This window comes from Arachis stenosperma, chromosome 3, assembly GCF_014773155.1.
Source record: "Arachis stenosperma cultivar V10309 chromosome 3, arast.V10309.gnm1.PFL2, whole genome shotgun sequence".
NCBI classification, from domain to species: domain Eukaryota; kingdom Viridiplantae; phylum Streptophyta; class Magnoliopsida; order Fabales; family Fabaceae; genus Arachis; species Arachis stenosperma.
In genome coordinates, this window is record NC_080379.1 from 164,091,502 (window position 1) to 164,100,589 (window position 9,088).

The window sequence follows — 9,088 nt, forward strand, 5'->3', positions numbered from 1 at the left end:
TCAAAATAAGGCTTAAAAAGCATGTTTTTACACTTAAGCACAAATATGGGAGAGATAACAAAACCATGCTAATTCCTAGGCTAAATGTGACAAAAGGTTATCAAAATACTCTAAATTCAATGCAAAACAAACCGTCAAATTGGGGTTTGTCAACCTCCCCACACTTAAACCTTAGCATGTCCTCATGCTAAAATAAGAAGGAACTAAGGGGTATGGCATTGAATGCAACTAAACTACATGAATCCTATCCAAAGGCAACTATCTAAAGCAATTGGAAATGCTTAGTTCACACAAATCAATTCCCAAGAACATGTGTAAGCACAAGAGCTAGGCAATAAGAATTAAGTCCAAACCGCAATTGTATTGAATTGTCAAAAAAATTCCAAACTTGCAAGAATATAGATAATATGGGTGAATACATGTAATTGAACTTTTGAACCCTCACCGGATGTATATCCGCTCTATTCACTCAAGTGTTTAAGGGTTAATTCACTCAATTCTCTTCTCTTCAAGCTTTCCAAAATTTGATTTTCTTCTAACAATCAACACTTATTCAATGCATGCATACATTCATCATGAGGTCTTTCATTTAGGTTGTAATGGGGTTAGGGTCAAGGTAGGATCACTTATGGTTAAGTGGACTAGGATTTGAATCTTTGATTAGCATAGACTTTCCCACCTAACTATGTGATGACCTATACAAGTTCCAACTATTCTAACTACCCATTCTTCACTTTTTCTTACATGTTCATGCATTCTTAATTGATTCATAACACCTATGCATTGATTCCTTTTTATTGACTTCACTTTGGGGCATTTTGTCCCCTCTTTATTATATATATTTTTTTCATCATCATTTCCTTTTTTTCTCCTTTTCTTTTTTTTTCTTTTTTTTTCATTCATTTTTTCTTTTCTTTATATATTTTTTCTTTTTTTTCTTCTTTCAAACTATATACAAGAACATCAATGCATAAGGTCTCTACATTTAATCAATACATGAATATGTATCCAATTCCTAAACATGAAAGTGTATTACCTCTTTTATCCCATCCAATGTTCCCAAGCCTCACCAACTTGAATAATAAATACTCTCACTAGCCTAGGCTAATCAAAGATCCAAACAAGGACTTTTCATTGGTCTTCCGCCTTGGGCTTGTAATGTGCTAAATTGAGAATAAGTTGGTTAAGCATAGGCTCAAAATTGGCTAACAATGGAGAATAAAAGGTTGGCTATTTGGGTAAGTGGCTAATGAAATAATGGCCTCAATCATATAAATGCATAAATACAAGAAATAAATGGATATATAGAATCAAGCAAATCAAGGATCACAATCATAGAAAGAGAACAATTTCACACAAGAATGGAAGATAAATGGTTATAAAATGTAACCACATCAATAGGCTCAAGTCTCACAAGCTTGTGTTCTTAGTTCAATACATGCTTCACAAAGTATGAAATTCAAGCAAGTTTCACAAAAAATTTTCTTTCAATCAATTGGGTTAATGCCTTATATTTAAACTTCTTGAAAAATCTCAATGTTTGACTAAGCATTGTTGTGATTGAAAAATTCAAAATTTTCTTAGTTCACCCTTTTCTTTTACTTAAAACCAATTTCTTATGCAAAAAGGGTGACTAAGTGTTTGCCTAAAATATGATTTTTAATCACAACCACAAACTAAAAGGGAGGATAAGCAAAATGCATAAAGAAAAATTCAACTAAAAGTAAAAGTATGAAATCTATCATCTAAAACATCTAAGGATATCCATAAGCATCAAAGTATCTAAAATCCAAAATAAATCCAAAATAAGTAGTAAAAGTATCAAGCAGTAAAAGTATCAAAAATAAACTCAAAATACATCAAATGTATACAAAGAGTGTGCAAAGTAAGATAGCTAGAAAAGTGGCCAAAACGTTCACCGGTATCTAAGGATGCCACCGGCTACCTCCCCACACTTAAGATTAAGCATCGTCCTCGATGCTAATCCTGAGGATCAGGGATAGGTATACCGATAGGCTCTGACTGTGGCTGTGGTACCGGCTGAGACTCCTGTGTCTGAGGTGGTGCCTCCATATGTGCTGACTCAGCCGCATGAACACCCTCAGTCTGTAAGTCTGCGTGCTCCTCCTCATGGGTCTCCTCATCGGAACCGGAAGACTCTGGTAGAGGTGGCAGCTCAAGGCCCTGGGCCACAAACATCTGGTCAATCCGATCCAGGCGACGCATGATCTGGCGATGGCTGCGCTCCATGTACCGGAAGAGACGCTGAACTAACAAGTAAAGTGGCTGAGGTGCGGCTGCGGTAGATGCTCCAGCAGGGGCTGATGATGAAGAGGGTCCAGCTCCCTCAACTGCTGCTCTGGCTCGAGATCGACGGCGCGAGGTGGGCCTCTCGTGCACCCAGGATCCCCATGGAATAGTAACTGGCTCCTTCTGAGGGAGCGGTGGAGGTGGTGATACATCATCTTGGTGCCACGGAACTCCGGCCCGCTAAATCATCTGAGTGACCAAGACCGGAAAAGAAAAGAGACCTCGGATGTGGGCTCTCCACATGAACCGCCTGATCAGCTGGGGGTAATAAACCTCTCTCCTCTCCATCACACAGCTGATCAAGATCAACATAGCAACTGGGATCTCGGTGAAGTGAGTCGTAGGCATGACGTAATGAGCGAAGATCTGCTGCCAAGTCTTGGCCTCTCGGCTCAGATAACTAAAGTGCATCCCCTTGGGTGCCGTGTTATCGGCATCCATAACCCAAGGAGCATCCGGAGTAGCTACTACTGCCCTCAATGCCTCAAAATCAAAAGTCATGCAATGAAGGTCTATCTCGGCCTGCATGAATGCATCAGTGTCATTGGACTTAGGCCGGCAAGTAAGGGCATCCTCTATGGCCTGCTCTGTGATGGGTACCTCAGTCCCCCTAACAAGTACTGAATCAAGGGTGTGGCGGAAGAAATTGCAGTAGAACTCCTGCACCCAAGACCGGTTCACCCGGCTCAACTCCCTATCCAGAAAAGTCAAACCCATCCGGTCAATACGCTGGTGGATGATATCGGTCAAATCTGATGGAATAACCAGCTTCTTCTCAGTATTCAGATTCTTTGAATTGTAGCTTGGGAATCTGAGTTCACAATAGAGATTGGGGAATTTGACCGTATCCTGGGCCGGTAGTAGTTGGTTTGCTTTATCTATGTCATTTAGAGGGTTTTGAGCATAGGCAAGCAGTGAAGCAAAGGTGGGGTTTGGTGTTTTCTTCCTCTTTTTGGAAGATGATGCTTTTCCTTTCCCTTTATCCGACATCCTGAAAAATGGGATAGAATATAGGCAATTAAGCACTTAGCATGAAGCAAGTAAAACATGTTCAGGATGTAAAATAGATGGCAAGCAAACATGATGTGAATTAGAGTTGAAACATGGACAGCAGGTAAGACAAAAAAACATAGCCATAAACCAGGAATTCAATGTTTCAAACAATGTGCACAATTCTCAAGGAATAGGCATGTTCATCATCATGACTCAAAAGAATGGTTAAAAGGGTTAAAATGCAAGTAAAAGTGAAGTTGGTAAGTAAAGAAGTCAGTGATTTGGAAAAGTGGAATTAGAAATTAGTAGTATGATGAGAGATGCACCTTTTGAGCACCCAAATCATGTTTACAATATTTAATGCAAATCCCGGGAATCGAAAATAACGAGAATTAGCCCAAATTCGTAATAAAGACCAAAATGAAATTGAATTTCTTGAAAATTGGGCAGCATCTCGGCTTAAAATTGGACGTTCCCGGATAGCAAAATAGCACAATTAGCACAGAAAATAACATCAATCACGCACAGCAGGAAGCAGATATTATTTGGCAACACATATCGCATGACATAACAACCCAAAACCAACATACAGTACCCAAGGAAGCAAGCAGCAAATATGCACATACGGAGCAATTATCAGGCCTAGAATCCTCTATCCAGCCCTAGCTACCTAACCGCAATTATTTCTATCTAACATAACATGCAAAATTTGAATTTAAACTAACTAACAGACAATTAGACTAACTAACAGAAATTGATGATTAAAAAGAAAAATAGAAAAGCGGAAGTTGAATAGGAACCTGGGAGCTGGGAAGAACTGGGAATGGAAAGGGGAAATGGGACTGGGCAGCGGCAGCAGAATCAATGAGAGGTGCCGCCGTGGGGGTGGCGGTGAAGATGGCGGCAGTGGCAGTTTTGCAAGAGAGTAGAGGGCGAGAGTGAGTGGCGGCGAGTGGATGAGAGAGAGAGCGAAGGGAAGCGGTTATGATGAGAGAAAGGAAGAGGTTGCCCGTCCGGTGGTGGCTGCCGGCGGAGCAACAGTGGCGGAGGGGGGAGTGAGAGGGGAATCGGAGATGGGGGTGGTGACAGGGAGAAGAAGAGAGATGAGAGGGAAGGTAGGGGAGTGGGTGGTGACGGACGGCGGCCGTTGGTGGTGGTCGCCGGTGCTGCTGCCGCGGAGAGGGTAGAAGAAGAAGATGGAAATGGGAGAAAAAAGGGGGGGTTTTGCGCGACTGCGCAGTGCGCATCGCGCATTAGGTTATCATCATTTTGAATCGACGCGGGCGCGCACCTTGCGCATCCGCGTGCATTGATACAACTAGGGACCTACGCGTGCGCGTACAGCGCGCTTAAGCGCGGATGATCAAAATAGGTAAGGACGCGTGCGCGTACCGTGTGCGCACGCGTGCGAGGAGTTGGGCTGGAGGCTTAAGGTTGGCCCATATGAGGCCTAACTCTCTGGAAAATGGCCTGGAGGTTGCGCTACCAGACCTGCGCGTACGCGGCAGGTGCGCGTGCGCGTACATTTGGCTGTTTACCACAGGGTGCGCAAGCGCGATGCGTGCGCGCGCGGCCTTTGCTTCTTTTGGCGTATGGACGCGCACGCGGCATGTACGCGTCCGCGCGAGTTGAATTGGGCCAGGGGCTTAAAGATGGCCCAGAACTGGCTCAACTCTCTGGGGCTTGGCGCAAGATCTTGCAGCAGCAATTCGACGCGTACGCGGCAGGTGCGCGTACGCGTGCTTTTCCCTATAGTTGTATGGCGCGCACGCACGGAGTGCGCGTTAGCATGAAGTGAATTGGGCTTGGGGCACAACGCTGGCCTAGGGGAGGCCCAACTCTCTGGAATATGGGTGATGATGCATCCGCTCATGGACGCGTGCGCGTACTGCGTGCGCACGCGTCCATCCCCCCCCCCCCCCCCTTTTTTTTTTAAGGCTCTAAATTTCCCAAGGACTCCCCATGGTGCCTACAACTCCTTATTTAGTCAAAATCACACACTTTCTAAAATGCAAGTTTGTTTTTTGAGATTTATTCTATTTCTACTAAGCACAACATACATGTTAATATGCTAGCAACTAGTGTACACAAACAAGCTAATTATGAGATGAAAACCTACCTACAATGGTAACTCAATTCACTCATTAAACAAAATTAGAAGGGAGTGGAAAGAGTTTACCATGGTGGGGTGTCTCCCACCTAGCACTTTTAGTTTAAGTCCTTAAGTTGGACATTTGGTGGAGTCCTTGCTAGGGTGGCTTATGCTTGAACTCTTCTTCGAATCCCCACCAGTGTTTGCTCTTTCAATAGCCTCCGGGATCCCAGTTTAAACGTACAAGGCTTTCAAGGGGGCCTAAGCAAGTAACAAGGCCCCTAAGTTGATAGTGATCTATGTATATTCCGGGGTCCCATACTTTGTTTGTCAACCCCTTTTCTTCTTGATCTTCATGCTTCCAATAGGGTGACAAGCTTATTGAATTCTCCTTGTAACTCGTACTCATCATCTTAAACCCATTGAATTTGGCTTCACTCAACCTTTGAAACTCAAAGTTTGATCTCCCATCCTTTATGCACCTTGATTCACATTGTCCACCAACATCTAATCCGTTCTTACTCTCTAGCCCACAAAGAGTTCTAAGTTGACCGTCCGTTTCTAACAACGCATATTGATATGGGCCAAGAAAATTAAAGGATGAGATGATTACCCACTCAATTTGTGATTGGGACGGCGACTTAGCAAGGAAGATATTCAATGATCTTGACATTGTAGGTTCCACTTCCTTTCGCTCCTCCATGATGATTTCCATCTTTTGGTAACTCTTTTTAAATTCTTCTTGTTTGCTAACTTCCTTCAAACCTTTATCATTGATCAAGTTATGTGTTGGAGGTTGCGCACCCTCCTCAACATTGGTTTCACATTCGAAGGGGGAAGCTTCAACAAGATCACCATTGTCACTTGATGTAGAGTTATTTTCGTGGATGGAACTTTCTTCTTGTTTAACCTCCTCTAGGTCTTCTTCCACTTCTTTATCTTCAACAATCTTCATTTCCTCCGCTTGTTGCAACACACACTCCATTTCCTTGTGCTCAACTTGAGACTCTAAAGTCTCCCTCATACCTCCCTCTTTGGTTGCTTTCTCACAATCATCCGTGAACTCATTTCGCTTGTGATATGAATCCTAAGAATCTATCTTTTGACGTATGGTTGCTTGAAGTCGATCCATTTCTTCCTTGAAACGATCCCTTAATTCTTGTTCCGCTTTACTAACATAAGTAGGATCATATTGCTCTTGGATTAATGGACATTGATATGCTTCCATGGAGGTTTGTGGCGGAGAGGGGAAATCATGATATGGTTGGAAAGGAGATTCATCAAAGCTTTGAGGTGGGAAGTTATTTTGGTTATTGGTGGAAGGTGGAATTATGCGAGACGTAAATTCTTGGAGGGTGGAGGTGAAACTAGTGAAGGCAGTTTGGATCTCTTCTTGCTCTTGAAGAATGATACTAAGTGTATCATCCATGGGAACTTGGGTTGGAGGGTAAAAATGTTGGAGTGGTGGTGATTCAAGAGTTGCTTGTTCATAATCGTCACAAGGGTATACATAGGGAGAATATAGATTTGGATCATATGTAGGCAATTGGTGGAAATAAGATGTGGGTTGAGAATATGGTGCATAGAATGGTGGTGGTTGAGAGGTATAACCATGATAAGAATCATCATATTCATAGGAATGATATGCATTATAGGAAGGATTACCATCATAGTAACTTGAAGGGGAAGGTTGCCATGATGATTGCTCATATGGATATGGCTCCCCTCCTAAGAATTCATCTCTCCCATAATGTGAGCGACAAACCCCATTTTGACGGTTTGTCTTGCATTGATTCTGAGAGAGTTTAATACCTTTTACCCTCATTTATCCATTAAAATAGCATGGTTTTGTGATTGTCTCCTTATTTGTGTTTAGATGTGAAAACATGCTTTTCAACCTTTAATTTGATGGTTTTAATCTCCCTTTGATTCCACTAGATGCCTTGATATGTTTGCTAGTGATTTCAGATTGAAAAGGCTAGGAATGGATCAAAGGAGTGGAGAGGAAAGCATGCAAAGTGGAGAAATCATGGAAAGTCAAAGAAGTTGAACTCGCCCATGGACGCGCGCGCGCACCTGGCGCTTGCGCGCACCTGCGAATCACTCCATGGACGCGTACGCGTGCTGTGCGCGTACGCGTCGGTGTTGGTTTATGATTTTTTAATGAAAACGTGGCCAACGAATTCTGAAGGGTTGTGGGGCCCAATCCCAACCAACTTTGGCGCCAAAGATGCTATTTAAAGCCAAGGATTGAAGAGCAAAGGGGATTCCAACCCATTAGTTCACACACACACATTAGGATTAGTTTAGAAGTAGTTTCTAGAGAGAGAAGCTCTCACTTCTCTCTAGGATTAGGATTAGGATTAGTTCTTAGATCTAGGTTTTAATCTTTGCTTTCTTCTACTTCTACCTTTCAATTCTTTGTTGTTAGATTCATCTTCTTCTCCTCTTTTGTTGTAATTTCCTTTATATTGTTCTTACATTTTGTTGTAGATCTAGTATTGTTCCCTCTACATTCTTTCAATTCAATAAGAGGTAATTCATAATAATTGTTCTTCTTTGCTTTTCCATTGTTAATCTCTTGCCTTTGTAGTTAGATCTCTCTTTAATTCTTGCAATTTATGTTGTTTGCTTTTATTGCACTCTATGTGCTTGTTAAAATGTCTCTTTTAGTTTTAGTGTAGATTTTGTTCCTCTTGGCCTAGGTAGAGTAATTAGTGACACTTGAGTTATCCAATTCCTTTGTTGATTGATAATTGGAGAGATTGCTAATTGGTTTGGAGTGCACTAAAGCTAGTCTTTCCTTGGGAGTTGGCTAGAACTTGTGGCTCAAGTCAATTCATCCATTTGACTTTCCTTTATTTAGTAAGGGTTAACTAAGTGGTAGCAATGAACAATTCTCATCACAATTGAGAAGGATAACTAGGATAGGACTTCCAATTTTCATACCTTGCCAAGAGCCTTTTATAGTTATTAGTTTACTTTCATTGCCATTTACTTTCATGCCTCTTATCAAAACCCCAAAACAACTCAAACCAATAACAAGACACTTTATTGTAATTCCTAGGGAGAACGACCCGAGGTTTGAATACTTCGGTTTATAAATTTAGGGGTTTGTTTTAGTGACAAACAACTTTTTGTATGAAAGGATTATTGTTTGGTTTAGAAACTATACTTTACAACGAGATTTCATTAGTGAAATTCTAAACCATCAAAAATCCAATCGTCAAAATGGCGCCGTTGCCGGGGAATTGCAATGGTGTTGTGTTATTGGTTATTGTATATATGTGAATAGTGTAAATATCTTGCTCTTTGCTTTATTTGCTAGTTGTAGAATTTTATTTCTCTTGTTTTCTATTATCTTTTGATTTTTGTTTTCCCTTTCTACTATGAATTCTCACTTTGGCTATGAGTGTAATTACAACTATGTTGTAGGTGAGGAGAACTATAATGGAGATATGTATCAAGGATGGGACAACCAAAGGTGGGAGGAGCCATATGCATATGATCAATCTTCTTGGCAACAACCTCCACCAATGAACTATGAAGAAGAGCCATTCCATGATGCATACCAATCAAATGGCTATGGTGAATCTCCTTGTGACTTTCAAGAACCACCACCATATGCCTATGAGTCATATCCTCAACATGAGCCTCAACCACACTCACAAGCCTATTTTCAACAAACACCTC